General features: G+C 38.5%; 1 long non-coding RNA gene across 2 annotated transcripts; it reads right to left on the bottom strand.

Annotated features, from left to right (window-relative positions):
* Positions 1-737: 737 nt before the first annotated feature.
* LOC125377962 lies at positions 738-19,198 on the bottom strand. 2 transcript variants are annotated; one of them, XR_007219919.1, is made up of 4 exons: positions 18,875-19,198; positions 17,825-18,100; positions 9,279-9,393; positions 738-6,598 (listed from the first exon to the last, which is right to left on the bottom strand). It is a non-coding gene; the product is annotated as an uncharacterized LOC125377962 (long non-coding RNA). The 2 variants fall into 2 exon arrangements; XR_007219918.1 differs by lacking the exon at positions 17,825-18,100.
* Positions 19,199-20,109: the final 911 nt, after the last annotated feature.

The raw sequence follows: 20,109 nt of genomic DNA on the forward strand, positions 1-20,109 counted from the left end.
TAGTCATATACCCATTTCATAAAACTAGTCTCAGTCAACATGTGATCCATATAATTGATATGCCTTTGCACAAAGCATTTGTTGTTGTCAAAGTTAGTAGTCTAAAACCATCCCTACTGTGAATAAGCTATCTGTAGCCGATACATGTGACTATTCAACTTAGACATAATTTGTAATTGGTTTCGGGGGCTATAACAGTATCACACCATGTAAGACCAATTTATATTTCAGTGCGATCTATGAAGGTGAAGTGAATGTCGCCATGTAAGAAACGGTTTTAACACGTTTGGGTAATACTATTCTTTTCACTTTCACCGCATTGTAGGTATATTGTTGGCATTATGCCTTCGGTTGTATAAGGCCATGTTACTCACAACGAGCAGATAATAATCAGCGAGTGAGTGAGTATGGTTTTACGCCGCTTTTGGCAATATTTCAGCAATATCACGCCTGGGAACAACAGACATGGGCTTCACACATTGTACCCATGTGGGGAGATAATAATCAGTCTAGATTATTTGAAAAAATCTTTATATCCATGGTTGATCCTTATCAAGAAAGGTATTCAGACGCAGAGAAATCAAATTCCTGGACAGACTCCCATTCATTCTACAGTACTCAATGAATGACCCCCCGCAAATCTGAAAACACATAATGACACAAATTTGTCAATGTATATGGCAAGATCTTTGGAAAAAATATCATTCGTCCGAGATAAGTAATTACAAAGTCTGATGAGTGATTCAAATAGCTTTATTGTTATCAAAACGATTCCACAAAAATATAAATACGCATACAACCACTTTGAGCGTTGAAATGAGGGTATCGGTAGGAGTGGCAGTGGAATTGGATACATGGAAGGAGGACATTTATCTTAATGTTCGGATCAATGACTTCACCAAGGCTTGATTCAAAAAGGAGAACATTCCACGTTATCGTACCGTTGTGCTCAATGGCTTCACCAAGGTTTGATTCTTAAAGGAGAACTTTGGCAGTTATCTTACCGATATGCTCAATGACTTTAACGATGTGTGATTGTTAAAGGAGAACTTTGGCAGTTATCTTACCGGTATGCTCAATGACTTCACCGAGGTGTGATTCTTAACGAGAACTTTGGCAGTTATCTTACCGCTATGCTCAATGACTTCACCGAGGTGTGATTGTTAAAGGAGAACTTTGGCAGTTATCTTACCGTTATGCCCAATGACTTCACCAAGGCCTGATTCTTAAAGGAGAACTTTGGAGGTTATCTTAATGTTGTACCCAATACTTTCACCAAGGCTTGATTCTTAAAGGAGACATTTGCCATTTACATTACTGTTCTTCTTCAAGACTTCACGAAATACTTGATTATTTAAGAAAACGTTTGCAGTTATCTTATTGCAGTGCTCAATGCCTTCGTCAAAAACTAGACTCTCAAAGAAAACTTTGACACTCACGTTACTGTTGTGCTCACAGACATTTTTTTAAGGAAGACTTTGACAATTACCTTTTTGGGTTTAACAATTCAATTAAAGACTTAAAGAAGAACTTTGATCAAAGTTGTTCTCAATGAAGGATTGTGACATTTACCCATCTGTTATTCTCGGAATCTTCATCAAATATTTTAGGGGACTTTGATTTAGTTTCTTAAGATTGTTCTCAATTACCCCTCTTGAAGGCGACTTGATTCGTAAAGGACACTATCAATCTTGTACTTGCTATTCATCATTCACATTACCAACAAAGACTTTGAATTCGTAAGTTTGACAATATGGCATTATCTTATTCTAATGAACACAAACATTTATTATCAATATCAATGATATATATTGCGCTATCCGGTTTACACTTCTCTTTGTCATGTTGCTGATAAGTTGCATAATATCCAGTTGATACAAGTGCTAAACCGCTAACCATGTGAATCTGGTTTTGTTTTTGGTCCAATATCACTGAAACTTATAGAAAAATACAAAGATTCCCCCGAAACACACATATAAAATATATATATCAGTGAGAGATGGAGTATAAAAAAGCAGATGGAATTATTATGTATAATAGCATTGACCATACCGTGTAGATTTTTTGAATGGTGTATAATATAGCTTAAATTGTAAAACGTATACTGTGAGTCTAATACATTAGATGAAAGCACATCTCCGAGGGAGAACCTTAAAAGTCAATTCCATAATCCAGTACAAAGAAATGTTCCTATACATAATGTTCAAGATGAGTCAAAAAGGTTTACTTGCATAAAACACTTTGAAGTTTTTTTCCTGGCAAACCGTGGCATTTCTCTGAAAATATATCATCCGAGAAGGATGCGTATTACAATGCAAATCGATCCATTAAAATCGATTTTACCTTTTCTTGTTTCGCTCTAAGGCGTATGTAAAGCGAAAGCAATTGATATTAGTTTTAACAACTAAGACTTACTAGAGAATCACCTTTTGGCCATACTTGTGATCACGATTTATTAATTAATCCTATAGAAGTCGTATCTGAATTGTTGTGGTAATTAAATTCAACAATGACATAAGCACGCAGTCGTGAATGTTTCTAAGCTGATGGAGATTAAGAAACAATCCCAAAAAGAACAAGATATTATCAAATGTTTTCTGGTTGACCATTTAACGACATGTCTGGTGTTTTCGTGTTGTACAGCATTGTCGGAAGCAGCTGACCCTGTGATGGGAGAATGTAATAGATTCATGGCATTGTTTGGAGTAGAACATACTCTACTCTAGGGACTTTGTCTTGAAGACATGAATCGCCATGGGTTTCTCAGACACATTTCTTTGGAAGTGAAATGTGACCCAATAGATCTCCTGAGCCAGACTTTTAATTACGTAGAAGAAAAGAAAGTTTCTGTTCTCTAATTACAAAGAGTCTTCTGACCAAGAGTTTTGCCCTGCCGCAGATTATCAGCCTTCCATTACAAATAGGACAATCAGCAGAACCTCGTTTGTCCGGATCATGTTAACCTGAAACACTGTACTCAGGATGGTGTTGACCGAATCTGTCTTTCCAGATTTGCCTTGATCTCACAATTCTGGATCTCACTATAACGGTTCTTATGCTTCCGGATCTCGCTAGTCTGGATCTCACAATTCCTAGCCCCACGATAACGACTCTTATAACTCCGGAATTCGCTTTTCCGGATCTCACTTTTTGTTATTATTATGGTTGTTCTTGTTTGGGAATCTCATTTGTTCCGGATCCCGTGAGTCATCATTATATTCTCTCGATCTTGATTTTCCGGATGATAGTATTTCCCATCTTAATGCTCACCCACCTATGTTTGCTGTACAGTTGAACATGTTATATTTCGTTAATCCAGAATCGCATAAATCTGGACGACTGGCATTGAAACAATAGCCCGGACTAACGAGGTTTCACTGTAAAAGGGCATGAAGGGCATTACAAAAATAGCAAGTGTATAATCAACGCATAATAAAAATATGTGTATCTAAAGGGTCATGTGCCAGACATGGGGTAGCTGATTGTATATAACACACACCAACAAACACGCTCACATTCACATCAAACATGATGTACACGTGTATATAACACGATTGACACATGCATATAGCCCGATTGACTCGTGTTATTAACATGTTTAAACTTTTAAATAACATGATTGCCACTTGTATTTAACATGACTGAAACATGTATGTAGCACGATTGACACTTGTATATAACATGGTTTACAATGTATATAACATGGTTTACAATGTATATAACATCATTAGCAATTACATAGCATAGCATTATTGACACATGTCTGTTTTGAAAATATGTTAAAATTATATAGTTCATTCTAATAAGGCGTAGAGAAATTATAAATACAAAATAAGTCGAGCTTTCGATTTGTTCCCGGAATGTTCTGCCCGGCACTAATATGTAAAAAGTCCATACCTCTGCAGTGGCCTGTTCTGGAAACCATGGACATAAGATAACTGAAATTGACTGTGAATGTAGTGTTCTGACAGTTGAAGAAATATGTCTCTTTCAATGGATGCTGAATAACTTTTTCCTGAACCGATTTATTTAATAAATAACCAGTATTTAAATAAAATATTAGTTTCACTGTGAGTTATAATTAATAAAATATCGATTCGTTTTAATTCTGAACCTTCCTGTTAGAATTAATATATAAAATACACTGACACTGATATGGGAATTTAACAGCCATTAAAACAAAAGTTATTTTTTTAGTAAATGCCATGAGTGAGCACGGGTTTACGCCGCCTTTAGCAATATTCCAGCAATTATCAAGGCGGGGGACAACAGAAATGGGCTCCACACATTGTACCTATGTGGCGAATCGAACCCGGATCTTCGGTGTGACGAGCGAACGCTTTAACCACTAGGCTACCCCACAGCCCCCTTAACAATACTAAATCCTTTCCATTCTGCCCATTACCGTCAAGGAAACATTAAGTCGATCTTAATCACTGAACGTTAGAATACCATGTCATTTTACATAAGAAATAATGAATACATTGGTTTTGATGGCAGATAATCCAATGTGAAATGAAACTCGGTAACGGGAAACAAGATATTGCAAAGTCGTTATATTTAGAATATAAGGAAACAATCACAGCCATACGATACGGTGCTTTCCGCTAATACAGTGGAATGGTAATGGTTTTGTGTAACAACCCTATTGCCTGAGAAGATTAGGGCTGTTTTTAGAAACACGACTAAACACGCAATTGTCCACAAATATAGGGTTGATATTATTGACGAAGTATGACGTCCTTATTCTTATCGATGCCAGTATTAATGCGCAGTACCGCAGACTTCACAGTAAGTTTAATCAATTAAATACCACCTCTTGGGAATAATATGAACGAGATCTGGTAGAAACGGGCTGATCATTAGAGAAAGCTATCGAACGTTCATTACAAATGCGCTTATCCCCACGAGACTGGCATAATTGTGCTATATAAGTGTCACTGGGTGTCTCCCAATATGTCTTATCTGGTAGTTATAACACTGGTGTCGTGTAGAAATGGAATTCCATTGTGGCGTATTAAGGTCACATGTCACTTTAGGTCTTCCAGTCTTTGAGTATCGATCGATAGCTTACTCTAAGTGGATCGTGATAATATAGTACGTATCATGCACATTATAATAAACAAATGTGATATGACAAAATACATCATGGTGTACAAATGCATTGATATGTAAACTAATGGTAACGAAGCACGAGTTTCCTTCTGGTGACGATTGGTCCACTGACGTGACGGTGTAGAAGCATTAGTTTCCTTCTGGTGACGATTGGTCCACTGACGTGGCGGTGTAGAAGCATTAGTTTCCTTCTGGTGACGATTGGTCCACTGACGTGGCGGTGTAGAAGCATTAGTTTCCTTCTGGTGACGATTGGTCCACTGACGTGACGGTGTAGAAGCATTAGTTTCCTTCTGGTGACGATTGGTCCACTGACGTGGCGGTGTAGAAGCATTAGTTTCCTTCTGGTGACGATTGGTCCACTGACGTGACGGTGTAGAAGCATTAGTTTCCTTCTGGTGACGATTGGTCCACTGACGTGGCGGTGTAGAAGCATTAGTTTCCTTCTGGTGACGATTGGTCCACTGACGTGATGGTGAAGAAGCATGGGGAGCTGTGATAATGTGACATTGCACTGCCACGGACATATGGGACTTGCACAACATACTTCTTACACCAAATGAACAGAACACTGGCATCGTTATTGCAGGGTTGACTCCAACATTTGTCAAAGACGTCTTGTTCTTTCACAACTGTTCTTTTTTAACAGAATCTTGTTCTGAAAATAATTCTCAGGATCTTAACAATTACTATAATTTTTTATCAGGTTTTCTTTTCTGATTCAGGTCGCATATTTTTTTAACTCCCGTCTTCAAGTAATCCTCACACAAACGGAACTTTGTCAGTAATTTACCTTTAAATCAGGAGTGCCACGATGACAGTATTCACATTTCCGTATGGTCTAACGTTAATCTCACGAATTCTAAACGTAATTCTTCTAAGAACCACATACTTCTATCCAAAGTCACTCTAAATTTGAACACCTTCCATCACGAATCTCCATTTGAGTTTTTCACATATTCAACATACAATCATTTCCATACATAAATCTCTTTAGGCTCAAATATCGTGTCTTTCAAATTGACATGTCAGTCACCCAGGTATCCTTCTGTGTTTTTGATGAAACCAACGGCCATGTGATGGTTTTCTCAAACTATAAAGAAACTATAATGGTTCCTAGAGGGTTTTATTCGAATTACTTTCTAGCCCCCGAAGAACCTTTCTGTCTTCGTCATAAATCTCTTTGTCGTGGAATGATTTAAGACTGGAGTGAGGACCGTATTCGCCATTTACGCAACGGCTGATTTCTCATGAGATCGTGGTTCCAGAATCCTTGGCACTGCAGGTTGAAGTAGAGAGTGATGGTTTCATGCCGCTCACGTAAGATCCGTGAAATAAATGATATCATATGTGTTGATAGTACTTCCCCACGACTAGCTATGTTAAAGCTGGGTCGTTGCCGCTCCCTGCTCTCCATCCCGTTCTTTTGCAATGATGTCGGAGGCCCTCTTTATTGCTTCTGCCACGATGCATTCTGCCTGCCCTAAAATACAAATATAGAATTGACATGATCTACTGAATGAATACATATAACATTTATTTCTCACGAACTAGGATATGACTCTCGATTGATGACCTGTGTTCTGAACTTAAACAGTAAAAAAGGTTTTTTTTCCAGTAAAGTGATTCAGTGAATGTGGTTTAACAACGGACTCAGCATTATTCTAGCGATATCATAGCGGACTTGACTAACCAGGCGTGAACCAACTGACAAGAAATAGACGCATTAACCTGGAAGCACGTCGTACGGGCTCGATGACACACAATCATTCAGGTGACACATTTGTTACCAACCGATTCTCATTACTCAACTATTAGAACAATCATAGGACACAAGGGGCCTTGTGGTTAAAGCGTTCGCTTGTCACGTCGTAGACCCGGGTTCGATTCCCAACATGGGTACAATGTGTGAAGCCCATTTCTGGTGTCCCCCGTCGTGATATTGCTGGAATATTGCTAAAAGCGGCGTAAAAACCTGACTCACTCACTCATTGGACACTAGGATCTGTCCGGTGCCGAGGTTGTTCCGAGATTGAAGGAAGAAAGGGGTTTAAATTGACACTGTTCCATGATCTGGTTACCCATTTTCGGTCTTGGTCCTTTTACTCTTTTTTGTTGTTTAACGCCGCACTGAGCAATATTCCAGCTCGATGACGGCGGTCTGTAAATGATCGGGTATGGACCAGACACTAACATTTGTGAACAAGGATCCACGCCACCAGCGTACGATGACGTGCTATCGACCAAGTCACTGAGTCTGACCAATTGATTGATATATACTATAAAATATGAATTACTGACAAACAAAATGGACTTTGAATAAACTGATTCAAATTTGCTGGGACTGACAACTGACCCTAGCTTAGTCTCCCCTTTAAGGGTCGAAATAGTCATAATTTGTACAAACTGAAGTTGTCAAAACAATAGGCAACTGGATTCTTGTCTGAAATATTCAAAAATTGACTTATTAAGAATTGACCATATGTTTTGCGTTTATGGAGGTGTTATAACTTCCCAGACTGCTTATTTAATCAAACACACACACAAAATGCATACAACAGTACGAAATCAGCGCCATCGTCCAGCGCAACACAAGCCCCGCCCATTTTATTATCAGCCAATGAGGAAACAGTAGTGCGTTTGTGAGTGCGATCCGTCTTTTCGGTTTATGGAAACATAAAAACATGCTTGGTTAGCCACGAAATCACTTGCAAATTTATTAATTCTCATTTAACCCAATCATGAATCAAAGAGAAGCAACGGTTGACTTACTGTTGTCAAATTTGGAGGCTTACATTTAATTTAATTGATGACATTGTCCAAATGATCTATTTTTATGAAATCTACAAATGTAATGGGTAAATATGTATGCAAAAACCTATATACACTAACATAAAAAATGTGATAAATGCCAAATGTTAGAACAAGAAACACGTAATTCAATTTTATTTTGTTTAAATGCAATCCATTGAGGTTTTTTATGTCGTTGTTGACTGACATCAGGTCCCAGAGCTATAGTTATCTTATTCAAATATATATATCTACAGAATACACAATAAAAATCCAAATAGAGCCAAGAAGATTCCTTAATTTCATCTAGACTTGCCAAATCATTATATACTTGAGTTGGACTCCTTTTTCAATTTATTCTCTAGAACCTGGGAGACAGACTAATAACGTTGCAAACGACATTAAAAATAATCTTATTTGATATTTGGACATTTACAGGCGAGCCAATTTAGCGTGACAGCAAATACCTGAGTTTGCTTCAGAAGTGGGGGGATTGTTACCTGCTGTGCTTTATCACACAAAATCAATGTGATTAAAAACCATGGAAAGGAAACACTTGGCCGCGAAAAGCCAACTTATCGAGACATTCCATCGTGAAAATTCCTTGGGTTGTTTTATTCATGCCTCGGTGTATTAGATAAACTTAAAAGGCTTCATTAAAAAAGTTAATTATCGGCGGCTATCTTTGTCCTCCGAGCCTGCAGGAAGCAAGTCTTGAGTTTATCGATTGATACAGCCTAGTGGTGGTGGTGACGGCTCTATGGCGAAGACATGCATGTATGTGACGGTATGTTTTTCCCATCGCTGTGCTCTTGTCGTGAATATTGGCCGCGCAGCATGACTCGTCAATCAACAAAGCTTTCCTTTCCCGGCTGCTTTTGATGTGTGGGTCTTTATCCCGATGGCAGGAGGCATAAATATGTTGACGTAACGCCTAAACGTCATTTTACCCCTGACTCGTTCTAATTAAGGAACGCAATCTCATTGGATCTCGTGACAAATGAAGGGATTAAAAGCTATGTCCTAAGCCTGTAGTATGCCCTATTACGTTTTTGTCAAATGGCCCTTGAGTTTACAAGTCATTCTATTAGTATAGGCTACACGAGTCTTTCGCCCGACCACGTAGAGAAATTGATGAAACAAATAATAATGTATTTGTAAATGAAACCGAAATACCATTATCCCTCGATCTGATTTGTAGCTCTTGGCAGAACCTCCGCCGTACCATGGTTGCTGTGACAACCGGTATTCAAAAGTGCATTGACTCGTGCACGGAAATAAAACGCTAAATTTAACTTGTGTTGTTTGGTGTCAATAATAGGTTTAGTGACCAGTAGCCGCCATTTTGTGCCATCGGCGTTGAAGTTGCTTACTTTGCAGTTCCCGACACGTGGCCTCGTGACCGCGATCACCATCTGCCTCGGAATCCGGGACCACTTTTTGTCTGGTTGGGGCTTCGCATCGAAGGCAACTGCACAGGTTTCGGCACTGAAAAGATAAGGTGGGAATCATTTGAGCGGATATTGGGAGATTTTATGATGACCGGGTTGACAGATACGCCGTGCAGATAAGGTTTGGCTGGCGATGTCTTGCCGGTAAAGATCCGGCGAAGGGAGCGGGGTGGTGGTAATTGCTGCCCTTCAGCTCAGGAAGGATGCGACTGTCAGACAGCCACATAATTCACAACTGGACGTCGCCCTATTGAAGGTCGCCGATAAAACCACGTCTGATACTTGAATGACCAGTCAGGAAATCAGAGAGGTCAGTCAAGGTGCTTGAGCAATCAGTTTTATGCCCGAGCTATATAATATGACATCAGTCCTGAAACAGAGGGATATCATGATACCCGAAAGATGCTCCGTACTGATACCGAGATCGTCAGTATTGATATCCGAAGGATGATCATTATTGATACCCGATGGATGGTCAGTATTGATACTCGATGAATGGTCAGTATTGATACCCGATGGAAGGTCAGTATCGCTACCGGAATGGTCAGTATTGACACCGGGATGGTCAGAATGGATACCGTGATGGTTAATATTGATACCCAATGAATGGACAGTATTGATAACGAGATGGTCATTATGGACACCCGACAAATGATCAGTACTGATATCCGATGGATGGATGGTTTGTAATATAATCCGACGGATAATAAGTATTGATACTGGTGGATTGTCAGTATGGATACCTGATGAATGGTCAGGATAAATACCTGACAGATCGTCAGTATTGATACAAGATGGATGGTCACTATTGATATCAGAGCGGTATCATATCATATTAGAAAGATTAAATATAATGAAACAATGAAACATAAACAACAAACACTGAACCCACACCAGACATTAATAAACTATTGCACGTCTTAATAGGGCGTTTCCAGCAGCGGTAAACATATTGAGTAAAATGACCGGGTCTACTCAGGTCGAAGTGAAGTTGGTCACTTCAAGATAGGTGCTTGCCACTATATGTATCCGCTGATTATATAGCTAATGCGTGGATATCACTACCAGTACTATCTGTGGGCGATGGCATATAACACTGATGAGACACTAAACCTGCCAGACGATTGCTGAGTATTACTGCAAACACCTATTCGTCATACTAAGCAGCCATTTCGGCCAAACAATTCACGTCGTGTATGATTTTGCATATGAATCTTCACACTATTGTGGTGAAAAACGCTTACACAATCAAGTATACCAGGGACCCCTATCATAAAAGAGGAACTAGACAGGGGTTCATTTGGCAAGTTTCATTCAAATCATTCAAAATTAACTCTGTCGATAAACTCAAACGTATTTATGGTAGTTAGCTTTGCGCACCATACGTGCCTAAAAGTATTTATGGTAGTTAGCTTTGCACATCATACATGCCCAAAAGTATTTATGGTAGTAAGCTTTGCACATCATACATGCTCAAAAGTATTTATGGTAGTTAGCTTTGCGCATCATACATGCTCAAAAGAATTTGTGGTAGTAAGATTTGTGCATCATACATGCCCAAAAGTATTTATGGTAGTTAGCTTATCGCATCATACATGCTCAAAAGAATTTGTGGTAGTAAGATTTGTGCATCATACATGCCCAAAAGTATTTATGGTAGTTAGCTTATCGCATCACACATGCCTAAAAGAATTTGCGGTAGTTAGCTTTGCGCATCATACATGCTCAAAAGTATTTATGGTAGTTAGCTCTGCGCATCATACATGCCTAAAAGTATTTATGGTAGTTAGCTTTGTGCATCATACATGCCTAAAGTATTTATGGTAGTTAGCTTTGCGCATCATACATGCCCAAAAGAATTTGTGGTAGTAAGATGTGTGCATCATACATGCCTAAAAGTATTTGTGGTAGTTAGCTTTGCGCATCATACATGCCCAAAAGTACTTATGGTAGTTAGCTCTGCACATCATACATGCCTAAAAGTATTTATGGTAGTTAGCTTTGGGCATCACACATGCCCAAAAGTATTTGTGGTAGTTAGCTTTGTGCATCATACATGCTCAAAAGAATTTGTGGTAGTAAGATTTGTGCATCATACATGCCCAAAAGTATTTGTGGTAGTTAGCTTTGTGCATTATACATGCCCAAAAGTATTTGTGGTAGTTAGCTTTGCGCATCAAACATGCCAAAAAGTATTTGTGGTAGTTAGCTTTGCGAATCATACATGCCTAAAAGTATTTGTTGTAGTTAGCTTATCGCATCACACATGCCTAAAAGTATTTGTGGTAGTTAGCTTATCGCATCATACATGCCTAAAAGTATTTATGGTCGTTAGCTTTGTGCATTATACATGCCTAAAAGAATTCATGGTAGTTAGCTTTGCGCATCATACATGCCTAAAAGAATTCATGGTAGTTAGCTTTGCGCATCATACATGCCTAAAAGTATTTATGGTAGTTAGCTTATCGCATCACACATGCCTAAAAGTATTTACGGTAGTTAGCTTTGCGCATCATACATGCCCAAAAGTATTTATGGCAGTTAGCTTTGCGCATCACACATGCCTAAAAGAATTTGTGGTGGTAAGCTTTGTGCATCATACATGCCCAAAAGTATTTGTGGTAGATAGCTTATCGCATCACACATGCCTAAAAGAATTTGTGGTGGTAAGCTTTGTGCATCATACATGCCCAAAAGTATTTGTGGTAGTTAGCTTTGCGCATCATAGATGCCTAAAAGTATTTATGGCAATTAGCTCTGCGCATGATACATGCCCAAAAGTATTTATGGCAGTTAGCTTTGCGCATCATACATGCCCAAAAGTATTTATGGCAATTAGCTTTGCGCATCATACATGCCCAAAAGTATTTATGGCAGTTAGCTTTGCGCATCGAATATGCCCAAAAGAATTTGTGGTAGTAAAATTTGTGCATCATACATGCCCAAAAGTATTTGTGGTAGTTAGCTTTGCGCATCATACATGCTTAAAAGTATTTATGGCAGTTAGCTTTGCGCATCATACATGCCTAAAAGAATTCATGGTAGTAAGCTTTGCGCATCATACATGCCCAAAAGTATTTGTGGTAGTTAGCTTTGCGAATCATACATGCCTAAAAGTATTTGTGGTAGTTAGCTTTGCGCATCACACATGCCTAAAAGAATTTGTGGTAGTTGGCTTTTCGCATCATACATGCCTAAAAGTATTTATGGTCGTTAGCTTTGTGCATTATACATGCCTAAAAGAATTCATGGTAGTTAGCTTTGCGCATCATACATGCCTAAAAGAATTCATGGTAGTTAGCTTTGCGCATCATACATGCCTAAAAGTATTTATGGTAGTTAGCTTCGCGCACCACACATACCCAAAAGTATTTGTGGTAGTTAGCTTATCGCAATATACATGCCTAGAAGAGTTCATGGTAGTCATCTTTGCGCATCATACATGCCTAAAAGTAGTTATGGTCGTTAGCTTTGTGCATTATACATGCCTAAAAGAATTCATGGTAGTTAGCTTTGCGCATCATACATGCCTAAAAGAATTCATGGTAGTTAGCTTATCGCATCATACATGCCCAAAAGTATTTATGGTAGTTAGCTTATCGCATCACACATGCCCAAAAGTATTTGTTGTAGTTAGCTATTCGCATCACACATGCCTAAAAGAATTGGTGGGAGTTAGCCTATCGCATCACACATGCCTAAAAGTATTGTGGGAGTTAGCTTATCGAATCACACATTCCTAAAAGTATTTGTGGGAGTTAGCTTATCGCATCACCCATGCCTAAAAGTATTTGTGGTCGTTAGCTTTGTGCATTATACATGCCTAAAAGAATTTATGGTAGTTAGCTTAGTGCATCAAACATGCCCAAAAGGATTTATGGTAGTTGGCTTATCGCATCACATATGCCTAAAAGAATTTGTGGTAGTTGGCTTATCGCATCATACATGCCTAAATGAATTTGTGGTAGTTAGCTTTGCGCATCATACATGCCTAAAAGTATTTATGGTAATAAGCTTTGCGTACCACACACGCCTAAAAGTATTATGGTAGTTAACTTTGTGCATCATACATGCCTAAGAGTATTTATGGTAGTTAGCTTTGCGCACCACACATGCCTAAAAGTATTTGTTGTAGTTAGCTTTGCGCATCATACATTCCTAAAAGTGTCTGTGGTTGTTTTCTATGCGCATCATACAAGTCTAAAAGAATTTGTTGTAGTAAGCTTATCGCATCACACATGCCTAAAAGTATTTACGGTAGTTAGCTTTGCGCATCATACATGCCCAAAAGTATTTATGGCAGTTAGCTTTGCGCATCACACATGCCTAAAAGAATTTGTGGTGGTAAGCTTTGTGCATCATACATGCCCAAAAGTATTTGTGGTAGATAGCTTATCGCATCACACATGCCTAAAAGAATTTGTGGTGGTAAGCTTTGTGCATCATACATGCCCAAAAGTATTTGTGGTAGTTAGCTTTGCGCATCATAGATGCCTAAAAGTATTTATGGCAATTAGCTCTGCGCATGAAACATGCCCAAAAGTATTTATGGCAGTTAGCTTTGCACATCATACATGCCCAAAAGTATTTATGGCAATTAGCTTTGCGCATCATACATGCCCAAAAGTATTTATGGCAGTTAGCTTTGCGCATCGAATATGCCCAAAAGAATTTGTGGTAGTAAAATTTGTGCATCATACATGCCCAAAAGTATTTGTGGTAGTTAGCTTTGCGCATCATACATGCTCAAAAGTATTTATGGCAGTTAGCTTTGCGCATCATACATGCCCAAAAGAATTTGTGGTAGTAAGATTTGTGCATCATACATGCCCAAAAGTATTTGTGGTAGTTAGCTTTGCGCATCATACATGCCTTAAAGTATTTGTGGTAGTTAGCTTTGTGCATCATACATGCCCAAAAGTATTTGTGGTAGTTAGCTTATCGCATCACACATACCTAAAAGAATTTGTGGTGGTAAGCTTTGTGCATCATACATGCCCAAAAGTATTTGTGGTAGTTAGCTTTGTGCATCATACATGCCTCAAAGTATTTATGGTAGTTAGCTTATCGCATCACACATACCTAAAAGAATTTGTAGTAGTTAGCTTATCGCATCATACATGCCCAAAAGTATTTATGGGAGTTAGCTTATCGCATCACACATGCCTAAAAGAATTTGTGGTAGTTAGCTTATCTTATCACACATGCCTAAAAGAATTTGTGGTAGTTAGCTTATCGCATCACACATACCTAAAAGAATTTGTAGTAGTTAGCTTATCGCATCACACATGCCTAAAAGTATTTGTGGGAGTTAACTTATCGCATCACACATGCCTAACAGTATTTGTGGTAGTTAGCTTTGTGCATTATACATGCCTAAAAGAATTCATGGTAGTAAGCTTTGCGCATCATACATGCCCAAAAGTATTTGTGGTAGTTAGCTTTGCGAATCATACATGCCTAAAAGTATTTGTGGTAGTTAGCTTTGCGCATCACACATGCCTAAAAGAATTTGTGGTAGTTGGCTTTTCGCATCATACATGCCTAAAAGTATTTATGGTCGTTAGCTTTGTGCATTATACATGCCTAAAAGAATTCATGGTAGTTAGCTTTGCGCATCATACATGCCTAAAAGAATTCATGGTAGTTAGCTTTGCGCATCATACATGCCTAAAAGTATTTATGGTAGTTAGCTTCGCGCACCACACATACCCAAAAGTATTTGTGGTAGTTAGCTTATCGCAATATACATGCCTAGAAGAGTTCATGGTAGTCATCTTTGCGCATCATACATGCCTAAAAGTAGTTATGGTCGTTAGCTTTGTGCATTATACATGCCTAAAAGAATTCATGGTAGTTAGCTTTGCGCATCATACATGCCTAAAAGAATTCATGGTAGTTAGCTTATCGCATCATACATGCCCAAAAGTATTTATGGTAGTTAGCTTATCGCATCACACATGCCCAAAAGTATTTGTTGTAGTTAGCTATTCGCATCACACATGCCTAAAAGAATTGGTGGGAGTTAGCCTATCGCATCACACATGCCTAAAAGTATTGTGGGAGTTAGCTTATCGAATCACACATTCCTAAAAGTATTTGTGGGAGTTAGCTTATCGCATCACCCATGCCTAAAAGTATTTGTGGTCGTTAGCTTTGTGCATTATACATGCCTAAAAGAATTTATGGTAGTTAGCTTAGTGCATCAAACATGCCCAAAAGGATTTATGGTAGTTGGCTTATCGCATCACATATGCCTAAAAGAATTTGTGGTAGTTGGCTTATCGCATCATACATGCCTAAATGAATTTGTGGTAGTTAGCTTTGCGCATCATACATGCCTAAAAGTATTTATGGTAATAAGCTTTGCGTACCACACACGCCTAAAAGTATTATGGTAGTTAACTTTGTGCATCATACATGCCTAAGAGTATTTATGGTAGTTAGCTTTGCGCACCACACATGCCTAAAAGTATTTGTTGTAGTTAGCTTTGCGCATCATACATTCCTAAAAGTGTCTGTGGTTGTTTTCTATGCGCATCATACAAGTCTAAAAGAATTTGTTGTAGTAAGCTTATCGCATCATACATGCCTATAAGAATGTGTGGTGATGTAGTTAGCTTTGCGGATCATGCATTCCTAAAAGAATATGTGGTTGGCAGTTTCTTAATCACACCTACAAAATACGACATTCTATTATTTCAAAGTATGTCAAATCATCTGTAGGACAATGCAATAACTTCTCTGGCATACCAGAACAATATCAAGTCGGTATATATCGCATCACACATACCTAAAAGAATTTGTAGTAGTTAGCTTATCGCATCACACATGCCTAAAAGTATTTGTGGGAGTTAACTTATCGCATCACACATGCCTAACAGTATTTGTGGTAGTTAGCTTTGTGCATTATACATGCCTAAAAGAATTCATGGTAGTAAGCTTTGCGCATCATACATGCCCAAAAGTATTTGTGGTAGTTAGCTTTGCGAATCATACATGCCTAAAAGTATTTGTGGTAGTTAGCTTTGCGCATCACACATGCCTAAAAGAATTTGTGGTAGTTGGCTTTTCGCATCATACATGCCTAAAAGTATTTATGGTCGTTAGCTTTGTGCATTATACATGCCTAAAAGAATTCATGGTAGTTAGCTTTGCGCATCATACATGCCTAAAAGAATTCATGGTAGTTAGCTTTGCGCATCATACATGCCTAAAAGTATTTATGGTAGTTAGCTTCGCGCACCACACATACCCAAAAGTATTTGTGGTAGTTAGCTTATCGCAATATACATGCCTAGAAGAGTTCATGGTAGTCATCTTTGCGCATCATACATGCCTAAAAGTAGTTATGGTCGTTAGCTTTGTGCATTATACATGCCTAAAAGAATTCATGGTAGTTAGCTTTGCGCATCATACATGCCTAAAAGAATTCATGGTAGTTAGCTTATCGCATCATACATGCCCAAAAGTATTTATGGTAGTTAGCTTATCGCATCACACATGCCCAAAAGTATTTGTTGTAGTTAGCTATTCGCATCACACATGCCTAAAAGAATTGGTGGGAGTTAGCCTATCGCATCACACATGCCTAAAAGTATTGTGGGAGTTAGCTTATCGAATCACACATTCCTAAAAGTATTTGTGGGAGTTAGCTTATCGCATCACCCATGCCTAAAAGTATTTGTGGTCGTTAGCTTTGTGCATTATACATGCCTAAAAGAATTTATGGTAGTTAGCTTAGTGCATCAAACATGCCCAAAAGGATTTATGGTAGTTGGCTTATCGCATCACATATGCCTAAAAGAATTTGTGGTAGTTGGCTTATCGCATCATACATGCCTAAATGAATTTGTGGTAGTTAGCTTTGCGCATCATACATGCCTAAAAGTATTTATGGTAATAAGCTTTGCGTACCACACACGCCTAAAAGTATTATGGTAGTTAACTTTGTGCATCATACATGCCTAAGAGTATTTATGGTAGTTAGCTTTGCGCACCACACATGCCTAAAAGTATTTGTTGTAGTTAGCTTTGCGCATCATACATTCCTAAAAGTGTCTGTGGTTGTTTTCTATGCGCATCATACAAGTCTAAAAGAATTTGTTGTAGTAAGCTTATCGCATCATACATGCCTATAAGAATGTGTGGTGATGTAGTTAGCTTTGCGGATCATGCATTCCTAAAAGAATATGTGGTTGGCAGTTTCTTAATCACACCTACAAAATACGACATTCTATTATTTCAAAGTATGTCAAATCATCTGTAGGACAATGCAATAACTTCTCTGGCATACCAGAACAATATCAAGTCGGTATATAAAATATCGAATATATATACCACAGAACTAGTAACCCATGATATCGATATATGCATAGCTATAATATCGGATTCCATATATACATAAGGCCAGGAATAGAAGGTTATAAACAATATAATAATATATATAATACATATAACACCCTTACCCACTTCCATGATGGTCCAATAGTACACATGACAAGGTTATTTCGGTACGGGAATTACATCACACAAAAGAGAATTGCTGCGAAGCCGACGACAATGACAGAAGCACTCATTATCACTTTGTTTACATGGTAGCTGTGCACCTGCTACAGGGGTGCTAAACCTAGGAACGGTGTGATGATGATGATGATGCAGTGGTGGTGTGATGGTGGTGATGGAATCACCGATACAGCGAGCCGACAGCAAGTCGTCGTATCTCGACAACAGCATGCAGATTCCTGAAAAGGTCACACAAACAGCCGCTATGAAATATTCATCCTCAATCCCATGTGTTGTATTGTATAGTTGATGGTTTCAACCCGAGCTGTTTGTTTGTAAAGGGAAGAGCTCTTGCACCAGCAAATGTCCCAAGCTTAACTTATTTATATAAGGACTTTGCTCACCTTTCATCAAATCAATGAAACAGCTACGCGATGGCCTTTAACGAAAAAGCGAGAAACGATTGGGAAGAAAATAACTCTCCTCCCAAGGCTGTTAACACAAAAACAGTAATTATTAAATAATAGAATATTGGTTATAGCGGATTATGGATTTCCACGTGGAAGTTAAATACCTTACGTTGTTTGTTATGATGTAATGTGTTATCAACCAAACGTGAAATTAATGCTAAATAATACAGCAATTATCCCAGTAATTGACATTAAGTGACATGGTATCTTAATTTGTAGTAAGATTGCTCATTACGTGGGTTATATTTACAAAGGAGGGCCAGAGTATGGTGGGAACATGTGGTAGTTCAGTTCGGCTAACAAGTCCGTGCTATATTCTCAATAGCTGATAGCGCCGTGTCCCAGACGTTGCTGAATACAGCTTGCACAGAGAAACTGTGTCAACTACTTCCGTTCGTTCGCGTAAACATTAAAGAGGTCTAGCGGATTATCCTGGGGCTTACGTTTTACAAGATTCGATCTGTACAAACACAACGACCGACTGACCACTCGGACTTGGGGAAGTTTACGTTTGAAATGAAATAAGATAAGAATTGCACCAACCTTATCGAGGAATCCCATGTCTACACGTCCATGATCCGACTGTAATCCGGCAGTGCTTATCTTCTGAAGACAGCCACGCGACAGGTGGTCACACACAGTCTCGCGCCAATTAGACAGTTGTCATAAGAGATAATGACGTCACGTGGTCATCACGTCATCCAAAGGCCGCTGTGTGTAAGCGGTGGGTATTGGTACTGGTAGCGGAATGCTACAAGTCAGTGATACATATTAAAAATGACGCGGCCACTCTGCCTTGCTGTGGAGACGAGCGACTGAACTGGCGATGGAAACAGTCGGCTCTCAACAGCTCGCCGCTGGCGGGAAGGAGCGCGAGGAGAGATACTGCTAGCCCCTGGGAATGTGTTGGCTTTTCATTGCATGGTTTCAGCCAAGCTTGTGGAGCATTCGTGTACTCGTTTCAACGAGTCTACTGCAGCCGAGACTAGAGGAAATGTTTTTGACGAAAATAGCTTGTCACTGTGAAAGTTTGGCCGATTTTGTTGATCGATAACCAAAGATGACCGATTCGTTGTGTTGAGTTGACCACGGACATATACATCTATATGCGTCTTTGAGTTGACACATAGTGTGATAAAGGGATGGCTTTCTCAAGTAGTAGTTTAGTGAGAATAATAAGTGTTAAGTTAAATATAAATTATAAAAAAGTTATTATTGTTAATATGCTCTGAAATATATTTGAAATGTCTTTAATATACTTACAATTTGATTTTCATCTCATAATTGATTAAATGATATTTTCTAAAAAATATTTTTACCACAGATAGAAAACGCTATCTTCACTAAATAAATACGAAACAAACATTCCCGATATTCGTAGTATTTCATAGTATTCTTTTCAAATACATGTATATGATACATTAACAACGGTAAGGATAACGGGTTATTAATATTACGTACGGCCATTTAACAATTTGCTTAAATGTCTTACAAGTAAATAAAAAAAATTAAGAATATAAAGAATTATTGGCAGTGGGTCTTAACTAAATAATACACATTAGCTTCGGATTTCCATCAAGATAGAGACGTGTTATTGATATCAGCGAATATGTATCACTACAAGCCGATTACACACGAATCAGTTTGTCATTCCCTGACGTGTCCTTGCGCTATTTTAATCCAGTCTCTTCTCTTCTTCAACGTAAAATGAAGGCTTGTTTAACTTCGTTTTTCGTTTTTCGTTTTTCTTTTATTTGAGAACGGCAGTGCAAACGGAA

This window comes from Haliotis rufescens, unplaced genomic scaffold, assembly GCF_023055435.1.
Source record: "Haliotis rufescens isolate VD_foot unplaced genomic scaffold, xgHalRufe1.0.p SCAF_11, whole genome shotgun sequence".
In the NCBI taxonomy this organism is placed as follows: Eukaryota; Metazoa; Mollusca; class Gastropoda; order Lepetellida; family Haliotidae; genus Haliotis; species Haliotis rufescens.